The following is a 14,049-nucleotide window of genomic DNA, read 5'->3' on the forward strand; positions in this document are numbered from 1 at the left end:
ATGGAGTGCAGACCCTAGTGTACAGGCTGTGGTGCTGTGTGCGACTGTGCACATATTTTTTTTGCGCCTAAAATGGGGGTTCATTTTAGGCGCAAAAAAAATATGTGCACAATCGCACACAGCACCAAACCCAGAAGCGACCTGGAAACGTTCGTAAAAGATGTCACTGAAAGGGAGGAACAGGGATGGGGAGGGAAAACGGGGTGTTTCAACTGCGTACAATGCCACGGGACACAACCCCCCAACGTAAATCGGGGGTTGCTTGCTTACATGGCTAGAAATGCCAGGGGACTAATTTGCTCGTCCGGCCAATCCTTTAGATTTCAGGCCCTCCTGCGCACAAGAGGAAAACCCACACCTTCTCTCCCAATCTCCGCGAGAAGAAAGGCGAGGAAGCCCAGTGAGATAAAGCTTTGAGGCAGCAACTGCTGCAGAAGAAGAAGAAGAAGAAGAAGAAGAAGAAGGAGAAGAAGAAGAAGAAGAAGAAGAAGAAGAAGAAGAAGAAGAAGAAGAAGAAGAAGAAGAAGAAGAAGAAGAAGAAGAAGAAGAAGTGGAACTGGAAGGGAAATACCATCCACTGAGATTCCTTATCACAAAGAGGTCAGTGGCGGACTGCCTGGCGATTCTCTTCCTTCCGCAGAATCCAGTTTTTTGTTTTTTTAAGATTCTCCTGTTCAGTTACACATCTCCAATCCCCAGGGCTGCTTCTTGCTAAGGGTCTGGGGCCTTGGTGTGCGGGCTGCAATTAATAGCTCCAGGAGGAGGATTCCCATCTCTCCTGTCCAGAAAGACCCCCCTTTTTCTCTCCCCCCTCCAGCCCTCCAAACCCGCCCATGCGTTCCATTTCCCCGGTGTAAAACATCCGTTTACAATCGCCCCACAGAGGGTTTTTTCCTCTGCCTAATGTAACCACCCAGTAGGGATTCCCAGCAAACATGAAAGCGGCCGAAGGGAGACTTTAATGAAGTTAACCTGCTGGAACCAAAAGAGCGCTTGGGATCTTGAAGTGGGTCTTGAAAGCTTCAGATTGTAAAGAAGCTGCCTTTAAAAAAAGAAAGAAAGAAAGAAAGAAAGGGAAAAGAAAAGAAAGACCCATCGCCTCCTTTTAAACTGCTGAGGCACTGAGAGAAATAATATGGGCACCTTTCTAATTCAGCCCTATTGAGGTCTGAAAGCTTTTTAAAAAAAAATTATTATCAACTCCCCACTCCATTGAGATATGATATATGAGGAATTATTTAGGCAATGGTATAATATAGATTAAGAGAGATAAAATATTCATGATTTTTGTTATTGAATAGAACAGAATGTTAGGAAATTTTGGAAGTTACAAAAAAAAAGGTATTCACAAGGGACGCAGGAGGAGGAGGAGACAGGAGGAAGTCCAAATATGATGCGAGGAAGGAATATTAGTTTATTTTTATTTTTATATTTTTTATTGTGCTTTTATTTATTACATCAAAGTCACAATACTCGGCAGAGTATAGGGATGTATAAGGAATATGTATGGATGTATAATGGTTTTTAACAAGTTTTGGAATTTGTCATTTTTATGTGGATTCTTTGATGGAATATTAGTTTAAATAATTGTGTAAGTTGTTGTTTTTGTTATGCTTGTTATTAATGTAGTTGTGTTTTCTTTTTGTACGTTTTTAGTAAAAAAAAATGCAATAAATATTATTATTTTTAAAAAAAATATTAACTCCCCACTCCACCCTCTCCGAAGGAGCTTTCGAAAGACTTAAACCTCCCCAGGTTCAGCAGTGCTCGATTCCTTTCCTCTAATATGATTGCAGATTTCATCCTGATTAATTCAGAGGGTTCCCCCCCCATCTTCCTTTTATTAATTTGTTTATTTTTTCCCCCATTTCATTGTATTTATGCCATTCATGTCGTACTTTCCCCTTTCATTCTCCATCTGCTCTTTCTGTAGATATTCCCTGTACTGTGTGTGTGTGTGTGTGTGTGTGTGTGTGTGTGTATACACTGTATATATATATAACTTTATCCCATGTTTCTCTCTTTTAATATTTCCTTCATTCTGCCCTCTTTTTTCTTACGTACTCCCTTCCCCCTCCCTCTCCCCCCATTCCTCTGGCTGAGCTCTTTTCTGGTCACAGCTGCCCCCTAATGGTTCCTGGGCACATTACAGCTTCAAAGCCCTGGAATGGGGGAGGAGAAAGACAAGGAACCGTATCTAAATAAGGACTTCTAGCAATGCTTATTCGTCTGAACTGGCGGTAAGGGAGCATTGCATTCAGGTGCACTTAAAAAAAATATTTTCTTTCATTGCAAACATTACTATAAAGAAAGAAAGTGAAAACGCACATGACCTCGTGTGACTTCCAGGAGCCGGAGACTTTCTGGGCACCCAGAACCCAATTAAGTCAGAACTAACTTGCTAGCGGGTGGCGCTGTGGGTTAAACCACAGAGCCTAGGGCTTGCCGATCAGAAGGTCGGCGGTTCGAATCCCCGCGACGGGGCGAGCTCCCGTTGCTCGGTCCCTGCCCCTGCCAACCTAGCAGTTCGAAAGCACATCAAAGTGCAAGTAGGATAAATACAGGTGAAACTCGAAAAATTAGAATATCGTGGAAAAAGTCCATTTATGTAAGCAATTGTTTTCATTAGCTACTGGAGTTTAATATATGAGATAGACTCATGACATGCAAAGCGAGATATGTCAAGCCTTTGCTTGTTATAATTGTGACAATTATGGCGTGCAGCTGATGAAAACCCCAAAGTTGAAATTGTTAATTTGGGGTTCTCATCAGCTGTACGCCATAATCATCACAATTATAACAAATAAAGGCTTGACATATCTCGCTTTGCATGTCACGAGTCTATTGCATACATTAGTTTCACCTTTTAAGTTGAATTACTGAAAGAAATGAACCTTTCCACAATATTTAATTTTTCGAGTTTCACCTGTAGGCACCGCTCCGGCGGGAAGGTAAACGGCGTTTCCGTGCGCTGCTCTGGTTTCGCCAGAAGCGGCTTTGTCATGCTGGCCACATGACCCGGAAGCTGTATGCCGGCTCCCTTGGCCAGTAAAGCGAGATGAGCGCCACAACCCCAGAGTCGGACACGACTGGACCTAATGGTCAGGGGGCCCTTTACCTTTACCTAACTTGCTAGCCCAGCATGAGAAATGAGAGCCCAAGTTCCTAGTCTGCTACAAAGTGAAGATCGGAGGCAGCGTGCCGGTTTAGGAGCAGCTGGCTTCTTGCAGCCCCAGCTGGCCTTAGGCAAACCACTGGCTTTCTGCAATGCGAATGTAATAATATTGGCCAAACTGACAGGAAGGTGGTAAGGGTTGCAAGAAGGCAATGGGTGCAAAGAGCTTCCTACAAATCAGTAAGTACTGTATAGATGACCTGATAGATAAAGAAAATAGGTGTTTTTAGGGAACTATGCCGCAATGAAATAAGCCTCAAAATGCAGATTTTTTTTTAAAGGATCCCATGGTGCTACTGTATATGTGATCTAAATCGAACTGTCAGTTATCAACCGTAGCCTTAAACGAACAACTGAATTGCACTGCCCCTGAAATAATAGTATCAAATGTGTTTATCCTGGAGATGCACAATAAAGGGCAATGAAATTAAAAGCTGTCCCAACTCGCTGGCGTGCAAAGTATAAGGCAGTGTTTTTCAACCACTGTTCCGCGGCACACTAGTGTGCCGCGAGATGTTGCCTGGTGTGCTGTGGGAAAAATTGAAAAATTACTTTATATATAGTCAATATAGGCACAGAGTTAATTTTTTTAACATGTTCTAATGGTGGTGTGCCTCGTGATTTTTTTCATGAAACAAGTGTGCCTTTGCCCAAAAAATGTTGAAAAACACTGTAAGGGATGTTTGTTCCTCCAAAGCAGCCCTGCCCCTAACTGTGACCTTTGACTGACATCTCTGCAAACAGTGTAGGAGTAGAGTAGGCTATTGGTTTGGCCCACTTGGAAGTCTCTTCAGGACCAAAACTGTAATTTCCCCTCTACCTTCCTCTCCTCATCTCCCTGCTTACTCCAGGCTCAAAGCTATTGATTTCACACCAGAAGAATGGCTAATTAAACTAACAGCAGTTTGAAAGTTTAGGAGGAAAGCAAGTCAGAACCAGGTATTGAACAACACTCTCTGTGTGTGGGTACATTTGGGGTCCATCTAACTTTATATTTACATTTTCCCAAGTGAGAAATCAGCCCCTATTTAAATAGGAATTTGATGGAGATGACCTGTCATTTTAACTTTCAACATGGCTGTGCGATTGGCCAGGAAAACAGCTTGTTATCTATCACCGCTTGCCTATAGACCCACAGACCCAGGGATAGCTCAGTTGGTAGAGCATGAGACTCTTAAGGTTGTGGGTTCGTGTCCAATGTTGGGCAAAAGATTCCAGCGTTGCAGGGGGGGTTGGACTAGATGACCCTCGGGGTTCTCTTTATGAAATTTATATTCTTCAAAGAACTCACATGGTCCCCCTTCCCTCGTAACCTCGCAGCAACCCTGTGAAGTACGTTAGGCTGAGAGAGAGAGAGCAACCGAGAGTTTCATGACCACGTGGGTGTTTGAACTTGGGACTTCCCAGTCCTGTTTCCACCAGCACTAACCACCTCGAACCACAACAGCAGCAGATGGTAATTCAAAATAACTAATGTTTAGCCTTCCAACTGGATCAGCCACGGAGGGTGAACAGAGTTGGGCAGCCTTCCCCGAGCCTGATTTATAATTGGCCCATTTAAATTGAGCTTAATTAAGAGGTCACCTGCTGAGCACCCTGAATTAATTTCTTTCTTTTCTTTTTTTTAAACGAGCCTGTTACAAATTGGCAAGGGCTGTGGGCCACAGTTGCATCCTAACATTGCCAGTGAGGCCAGGCACTTACCTCAATCCTGCCTCCCCCAAGCCGCATTTCAGAAAATTTGGTGCCATTACTAGTCTGTTGTAAAAGAGTGCCGTCTTTTAAAGTTACACACATCTCTTCATTGGAAGATTTCAATTTGCCTTGAAGTTTCCCACCCTTGGGAAACAGCATTGATAAGCATGTTCAGTCCTTATTTGGGGTGTGTGTGTGTGTGTTGGTATATGTTTGTGGGTCTGTGTATTGGTGCCGTACTTTCCTGCTATGATAGCCCTTTGAGTTCTTCCAGCAACACTACATTATACATTCTTAGAGGGGGAACTTGGTTCCCTTAGATCTGGTTTCATAAGCTGAGGCTGTTGATACTTAAGCTCACATAACGGACTCAAGGTTAGATGACGACTTGAAACCCATAATTTTGCCATTGGCTCCTTGCCTTGTGCTCTCACTGCTACGTTGCTTCTGGTTCCTTGCCAGGGGGAGAAGTTTCAGCTCTGCACATTTTTGTGGCCAAGCGAATCTTGTGTTTGGCTTTCGGTCGCGCTAATCTCAGCCCTGCCATTTTGTTTGCTTCTTTGGAATGGTTTCAAGGGTCTGTGATAGAAACAATATGTGGTGTGACATAACAGTGGCTTATCTGGGCTCAGTGGCCTCGGAAGCATGGCGTAGTCTTGGTTTCTATAAGGAACTACTCTGCGCCTCAACTTACTTTGCATGTGAGGCTTAAAAGCAACTCTGATATCCACAGAGAAATGTCGGGATATCAAAATAACAAACCTAAGAATGCATGGTGCCCCCTCCCCAAGTTTCAGTTCCTTGTCCCATCCCAGACTTCCCTTCCTCCATTTCCCTTCCTCCGTACAGCCCCAGGCTCTGGCAACCCACGCTATGCCACTGCCTGTTTGGGTAGGCCAACCTGGCACCCTCCAGATGTTGCTGAACTACAGCTCCCATCATCCCTCACTCTCCGCCATGCTGGCTGTGACTGATGGGAGTCTGGAGACCAACATTGGGAGGGAACCAGGTTTGGGAAAAGCTGCTCTATACTTCGATTCCAACTCTTTTGCTCCCCCCAGGGTCCCTGTTTGCAGTGGCGTTATGGGGGGGGGGCACACAGGGACAGTTGCCCCTGGTGCAAAATTGTTAGGGTCGCAAAATTTCCACACCCGATACTGCCTCGATACAGTTTGTGCTTCCGTCGCTGGACTCGGTTGAAAACGGCTTCTCCATGCAAACCAGGAAGTGACCTCTCCAGACAACGGAACGACTCTTCTTTTCTTATCTCTGCAGCTGCAATCTCCTGGATGAGGAAGCTGAATACACATGTGTACTCTGTCCATTTCCCTTCCTCCGCACAGCCCCGGCCTCTGTCAACCCACGCTATGCCACTGCCTGTTTGGGTAGGCAAGCAGGCAGTGAAACCAGTGCCACTCCCCTTAGGGGGTGCTCTGGGGCAATATACCCCACACTGCATTTCCCAGAGCCTTCTCTCAAGTTGCTGATTGCCACCATTGCGATGTCAAGGGATTATTTGGGAGCAAAGGCCTTCTGTAAGGAACTTGTCCCATGTGGCAGCAGGCAATGCAGCCTTTGTTGCCTAGATCACCACAGCCGCATGGGAGTCCTATACTGACACGGACACTGTCTGCCTTGCTTGTGTCCCACACTGATATGGACAATTTACAGCAATGTCCATCTCTTGGCAATTCCATAGGGTAACCAGCCTGTTTTAGGTTGGGAATATGAAAGTTACAGCTTCTCAGATGTTGGACTGCATATCCCATGATCACTTACCGTTGGTCGTGCTGAGAACAGGAGTCTGACAACATATGGAGAGCCACAGGTTCCCAATCTCTGTTTTAGCCACATAGACACAAAATACAAGTCCTGGAGCCAGTTTCTATGAACGCAACTTTTCTGTCTTTTATCAAGTGTGGTCAAGGAGTGGCATGGCACCATTCAGAGAGAAACCTTTCGCGCCGCAGCTTCTTAAGAGACAGGAAGAAAGGAAAGGTGAGATGCTGGAAGAGGAAATCCTTTCTCTCAGGACAGGAATAGAGAATAATGTGTGTGTGTGTGGGGGGGAGAAAATAGGTTCCATACTTGAAGAACCATCGCCGACACCCACCCCCCACCCCTCCAGTGAGAGGAAATTCCATCCCATGCAAACTGCAGCCAGCACTTCATCTGTGAAATTCTTCCAACCAAATTTAATGCAGATGGCGAAGTAAACAAACTATTAAAGAGCAATTAAATTACAGATTGTCCTATTTTTCAGTGAGGTTTTATGGATGTTTCTCATATACCGAGAAGGGGGTGGGTTGCAGCAGCTTCCAATAGTGCGCTGATAACATTTGCTGAGCCTCTGCATTCCAGTGGAAATAACGCGAAGGGACCAGAACTTCTCTACCCTTTGTAAGCGGAGCTCTTGCTGAAGTCGGTGGAAAAGCGGAATCCGGGACCAGATTAAGACTGGTTGCCCTGAGCAGCCACCTCCACAGCTGGATTCCATTTGATACATCCGTAGCCATTGATTCCAAGGCAAAGCTGGTACCTACTGGAAGCCAACAAAGGGTCTTTAGCTCTGTGCAGTCAAGGGAGGGAAAGTAAACCAGATGCATGCCTAACGCAGATAGAGATCTCTTCCCTTCTATAGCTGTGTAGATAATGTGCTACAGGAACAGCTGTTCCTTTTTCTGTGGCTCCTCTTGCATGGAATCCCATGTGGGATCTGGCACAGAAGTGAGATTCCAGAGGATCTCAATTCTCATTCATTAAAGACAACTTTAAGATTCTCATGGCTGTGGAGAGAGAGAGAGAGATGTCTGGGAGGGTGCTGGGGGGAGGGAGGAGGGAGAAATGCTAGCAGATGTAACATTGGAGGAGAGACAGAGCATCTGTATTGCTACCAGCCCCCACTTAGAGGCACCTGCCAATCTGTTCCTACCCAACACCTCCAGCAGTAGATGCCTTCAGCCACCTCTGTGGCATTCCAGGCTTCTTGCCCCCTAAATTCTGCCAATTCTATATTCTGCCAAAAGGGGGGGGGAATAAGGTGGTTGGTTTTAAAAATAAAATAAAATAAAAACAGCACACCTAAGTACAAATGGGACGTGGGTGGCGCTGTGGGTTAAACCACAGAGCCTAGGGCTTGCTGTTCAGAAGGTCGCGGGCGACGGGGCGAGCTCCCGTTGCTCGGTCCCAGCTCCTGCCCACCTAGCAGTTCGAAAGCACGTCAAAGTGCAAGTAGATAAATAGATACCACTCTGGCGGGAAGGTAAACGGCGTTCCCGTGCGCTGCTCTGGTTCGCCAGAAGCGGCTTAGTCATGCTGGCCACGTGACCTGGAAGCTGTACACCGGCTCCCTTGGCCAGTAAAGCGAGGTGAGCGCCGCAACCCCAGAGTCGGACACAACTGGACCTAATGGTCAGGGGTCCCTTTACCTTTAAGTACAAATGGTTGTTGAATGGTTTTGGTTGTTGAACCGAAAACATTTCTTTAATTGTATGCAAAAAAATCACTTGAATTACATCTAATAGAGAGTCGCTGTCAGTCAGATCTACTGGTTCGATTTGCGGGGCGTCCCTGGTAGATTGTGGTCGACAACTTTGGGTTTTCCTGCCCAAAAAAAGCTCAACAACTTTGGTCAATACAATGGGTAGATCACTGGCAGGTTTGGTTTTTGTTCTGGTTTTTTTGGTGGGAGTAGATCGCAGTCTCTTGGAAGTTGGACATCTCTGGAGTAGACAATACTGAGCTGGATAGACCAATGGTCTGACTTCCTAGGAGGCAGCGTTCATATGAATAGTTCTCATAAGCACATAGTCAATTTAAAGGAACAAATGGCTGCATTGTGGCTCATTAAAATCCGGTTGTTTCGTGGCTGCTGCCGATGGTGAGCTGTTGATATATTACAGGAGTGAGGAACCTGCCTTTTGGTCTCCTGAAACTCTACAGTTCAATGATCACCAGTGGGCATTGGCCTTGCTGGTTGGGGCACTTGGAAGTTGGGGTCCAACAACATCTGGAGGGCCGTGGGTTCTGGAGGGCCCTGAAATATATTTATTTACAAGGTTTCTTACTTGCCCTTTGCCAAAAAAAGTCCCAGGGCATGCTACAACAATATAATGTACAATTATAAAAACAGATGAAACAGCTACAATTGTGGTTTTTTTTTTTTTAAAGGATCAACATTTCAGCCAGAGCAGAACATATGTGTTTTGTCACACCACAGTGACATGGTACATGCTTCTGTCTAGCCATAGTTTCCAAGAACAGCTACCAACTAGAAGAGAACACTGAATATCAGCTACTGGATATTTTAGCTACTGATTACCTGCTTTAGCAGATGCATCGTGTTGCTCTAGCTGAATTTATGTACTAATCACATAGTAATGCTCCCATTGCAGTTGAGGTATTTATTTTGCCAGCCTGTAAGAAATACTTGGAGATCGTGCCAAAATGTTTCAGACTCGATTCCCTTCATTTTAGTCCCACGTTCTCTTTTCGCCAGCACATCTGTATCCAAATAGGGATTCTGAAGGTTGTGCAATTATATAGAACACACAAGCAGCTCTGTTATGGTTTCCAGGAGTGATTTATATACTAAAATAAACCAGCCTCTTGACTAGTTTGATAGTTGTTTAGCCATAAGCTAGCCATTAAAAAGTCACACGTTTCCATCCTGAAAAATTTGGTGAATAAAGGACCTGATTATGCTCCCAATTTTATTAATGACTGCTACAGGTGGCCGGTGAAACAGCCCCATACTGAAGCGTCTGTAAGAATCAGAGTAGAAAAATACCACTGAGCCAAGTTAAAAATTATAATTATCTCACAAATTGGGCCTAAGCAATCCCTTGACTTCAACATGAGGCAAAGCCTGTATGTTAGAAACAGAAAGATACTCTCTGTTTATGGTGGACCATGGCAATATCTGGATATTATTAGCTTGAATAAACCAACAAAATTTAGAACCTTTGTCCATCAATCCAAACGAATGCCACTAACTATGGTTTAGGCATGTATTTCTGAAGCAGCTTTGTAGAAAATGAGCCTGGGCACACAAAAATTGTAAGTTGGTTGATTCTCCTCTTTCCAGGTGCACCGGACCTGGTTGTGAACTGTCTTTGAGACAAGGGTAGCTAACCTTTGGCCTACCGGGTGTTGTTAGACTACAACTCCCATCATGCCTGACCATTGACCCTACTGGCTTGGAGCTGAAGTCCAGCAACATCTGGTGGACCACAGGTCCCCCAAGGAATCCATGATTTGGATCCGTATCACCACAGAGCTTCCAGGTCTCTCAGACTTCTTGCTACTTGTGGGCAAAAAGTAGCATGTGGCTCATCTTGAGACACAGCAGATTTTGTTATATTAATGGCCAAGACACTTTCCCCGTGTCCCCACCACTCTCCAGTTCTTCCTGGTTTTCAGAATGAGAACAAAATTGGGCATTGCGGTGTATTAAAAATTCTCCTTAGACATCTGCGACCGACTAAATAAAGTTTCCAGGTTGTTGTTGTTTTTTATAAATGTGAGCAGGTGTAGATTGTAATGAAGACAAAAATATGCCCTATCAGATGTTATACTTTATGGAAATACTTGAAACAAATAACTCTACTGACAATGGGCCCAATCCACTGGAAAATTATTCTGTGCAAAGGCCTGTTGAGACAGTGCTTTTTCTGCCTATATGAAAGTCCCAAAGTAGTCCAAGGCCACCAGACTTAGAAATTGCCTACCAAACTCTCACTGCTTGAACTAACTGCAAGAGATTGGTTCCAACGGGCAGCGATTCTAGACACACTTACCTATGAGTAAATGTCAATGGACTCAATGGGATTGCACTGGCAACTAAATTAGGTCATAGATTTTTGTAAAAAAAATATGCGGGCACCAATTTAATTCACATTTGTGTTCAGCTGACCTCACCTCTTACAGCGTGGTTTCTCTTGCTTATCTCAGCTTGCAGAGTAGCTGAACTGATCCCCGGTGATCTCATGAATATCTCAGAGAGGTAGCCATGCCAGTCTGTGCCCGCAAACATAAAGTTTACTGTGGCAATCTTAAAGATAAGGAAAATGACAGTGTGACCCTGTGCATGTTTACTCAGAAGTAAGTTCTCATTAAGCTCAATGAGACTTAATCCCAGGTATGCGTTAGGATTGCAGCCTTATTGCAACATAAGCTTTATTGTGACACCATCAATCTGATACATTTAAGTTGCCATAGGATTCTTCATGAGATGGTTAGGTAGCAGATCTCATGCCTATAACATCTCATTCATCATATTGTGCCTGGAGCTGGTTTCAATGTGAGAGAGCACTTTAAATACTCTACAGTGCTGTATAAATGCTAAGTGTTGTTACCGCAACACTCTTCCTGATATATTCCTACCAATTTCAAATGTTGTATTATCCCAGTAAGTAAAGGTAAAGGTAAAGGTATCCCTGACCATTAGGTCCAGTCATGTCCGACTCTGGGGTTGCGTGCTCATCTTGCTCTATAGGCTGAGGGAGCCGGCGTTTGTCCGCAGACGGCTTCCAGCATGACTAAGCCGCTTCTGGTGAGCCAGAGCAGCGCACGGAAACGCCGTTTACCTTCCCGCCAGAGCGGTACCTATTTATCTACTTGCCCTTTGACGTGCTTTCGAACTGCTAGGTGGGCAGGAGCAGGGACCGAGCAACGGGAGCTCACCCCGTCGCGGGGATTCGAACCGCCAACCTTCTGATCGGCAAGCCCTAGGCTCTGTGGTTTAACCCAAAGTGCCACCCGCGTCCCTATTCCAGTAAGTAGTCTGTCTCTATTGTTGATTTCCTTTCCTGCGCTCAGGGAGGGCAGTGGCTTAGAGAAGTCCATGCTACTGATTATTTGGCTGTGAAGCTGAAGACCTCTTAATTCATAGTTTTTGCTACTATTGTGCACTAGCCCGTATTGGTAGTACATTGGCGAGCGTAGGAAGCTAGCCTTGATCCATCTAAGTCAGCACTCTCGGACAGTCAGCAGAGGTTTGCAGGGTTTCAGGCCTTTCCGAGCTCCTACCTGGAGTTGCCAGGATCCGACCCTGGGACCCTGTGTGCAATGGAGATGCTCCGCCAATGAGCTACGTACGGTTCTCCCCCAGCACACTAATTCAAACAGGCGGAGTAAGTACCGTATATCTCCTGCTACAGGCTGCAGGCCCATTGCACCCCAGATGGTACGCCTAGGAAAACAACCTAACAAGTTTTGAGTGAGAAGAAAATGGCTGCGTGGGATTTGAGGAGAGAGGCAGGAAAGGAGATGAAACTGGCAGGAGGGGAGGGGAGCTGGGTCCACTCAGGGCCGGATTTAGGTTTGATGAGGCCCTAAGATACTGAAGGTAATGGGGCCCTTTATATGTCCAGCTGTCCTTTGTCAACAAACTGTTGCTGTTTTTTGTGTCGAATATATGCTATATGGTAATTTAGGGACCTAATAGGTATCTAAAGCCTTTTGCACATAACAAAAGACGTATTTTTATCAAAGTAATACACAACACAAAACACGGTTGCTGTATGTAGGTTTTATTTCATTTGGTTTTTTATTTTATATTTTGAAAATATATACATCCAGGTGGCTTTTTTCCTTTAAATTCTTTGGGCCCCCCCAAGAGAGTGGGGCCCTAAGCTATAGCTTGTTTAGCTTATACGTAAATCCGGCCCTGGGTCCAATGTACGCTCAAGGGAGGTGGGCAGTAGTATATCTGAACTTCCAGCGATTAAAAAAAATAAAATAAAAATAAATTCAGGATTACCAAGAGCTTTGCTTTATCGGCACAAACATTCACTGTGGACTTTTCTTCTGTCCCCAGAAGGTGACACTTTCCTGGAGGGGTGTGTGTGTGTGTGTGTGTTGTGTGTGTGATGATAACATCCAATTAGTAATCACCACTGAGAGATCTGAAAGTCGCCTCATAAACGAAGAAGCACCAGACAAAGGCCAGGGCCCTACAGTTGTGGAATTCAAAACAACAACTTCCCTGAGAAGACTACCTGCTTCTGAAAGAAGGAGGAGAGCTCTTAACAGCTGCCCTACCTGCCTTGCAGCGCCAGATGTTGATATTGATACCGAGCTTTTACTAAGTGGCCAAAGCACTTCACGCACATTATCTTGGAAATCCTTATCACCCCATTTTTAGGCGTATGGTCTATGATCAAAGATAAGGGAAGTGAGGGCTTGATGTGATGAAGACCGTGGAGGGAGCAGGGGAGAATCATATTCTCCTTGGAAGAGCATGTTTCACCGGTTGTCCCCGAAAGAGGGAAGATGGGTGAGTGAAGAGGAGCAATTCATTCTTTTCCACCTTTACAGTCTAAAACAGGCATGGCCAAACTCGGCCCTCCGGATGTTTTGGGACTACAACTCCCATCATCCCTGCCAATGGTCCTGTTAGCTAGGGATGATGGGAGTTGTAGTCCCAAAAACAGCTGGAGGGCCGAGTTTGGCCATGCCTGGTCTAAAACAATGACGCTTGAATTAAAATCAGGTGCAAGTGCTTCTGGGGAGGGGGAAATAAAAATTTGATGCGCGAAATATAAACGCCCTACTTATTCTTTCAGAAGTAGTAGAAGAAGAAGAGTTTGGATTTGATATCCCGCTTGATCACTACCCGAAGGAGTCTCAAAGTGGCTCACATTCTCCTTTCCCTTCCTCCCCCACAACAAACACTCTGTGAGGTGAGTGGGGCTGAGAGACTTCAAAGAAGTGTGACGAGCCCAAGGTCACCCAGCAGCTGCATGTGGAGGAGCGGAGACGCGAATCCGGTTCCCCAGATTACGAGTCTACCACTCTTAACCACTACAGCACACTGGTAGTAACCCGGTGTGTGTGTGTGTGTGTGTGTGTGTGTGTGTGTGTGTATTTCTGATTCTCTGGAGCTGCCCTATCAAGGTTTGACATGGTTTGATCCATCAGATGGACATTTGGGGACATAATAAATTATTATTATTATTATTATTATTATTATTATTATTATTATTATTATTAGTGCTGATCTTCCCAGTAGAGCAAATTCAAAGCTCATGCCCACCCTTTGGGCACTATAGTTTGTTAAGGGCTGCTGGGAATGGTAACTCTGCAAGAGGTAAACTACAGGGCCCAGAATTAGGAGGTTACGTGCTTCGAATGTGCTGTTAAGGCACAGCGTGTACACAGTCTCAGTATTTACGTCT

The sequence above is a fragment of the Lacerta agilis genome, chromosome 1 (genome assembly GCF_009819535.1).
Source record: "Lacerta agilis isolate rLacAgi1 chromosome 1, rLacAgi1.pri, whole genome shotgun sequence".
In the NCBI taxonomy this organism is placed as follows: Eukaryota; Metazoa; Chordata; class Lepidosauria; order Squamata; family Lacertidae; genus Lacerta; species Lacerta agilis.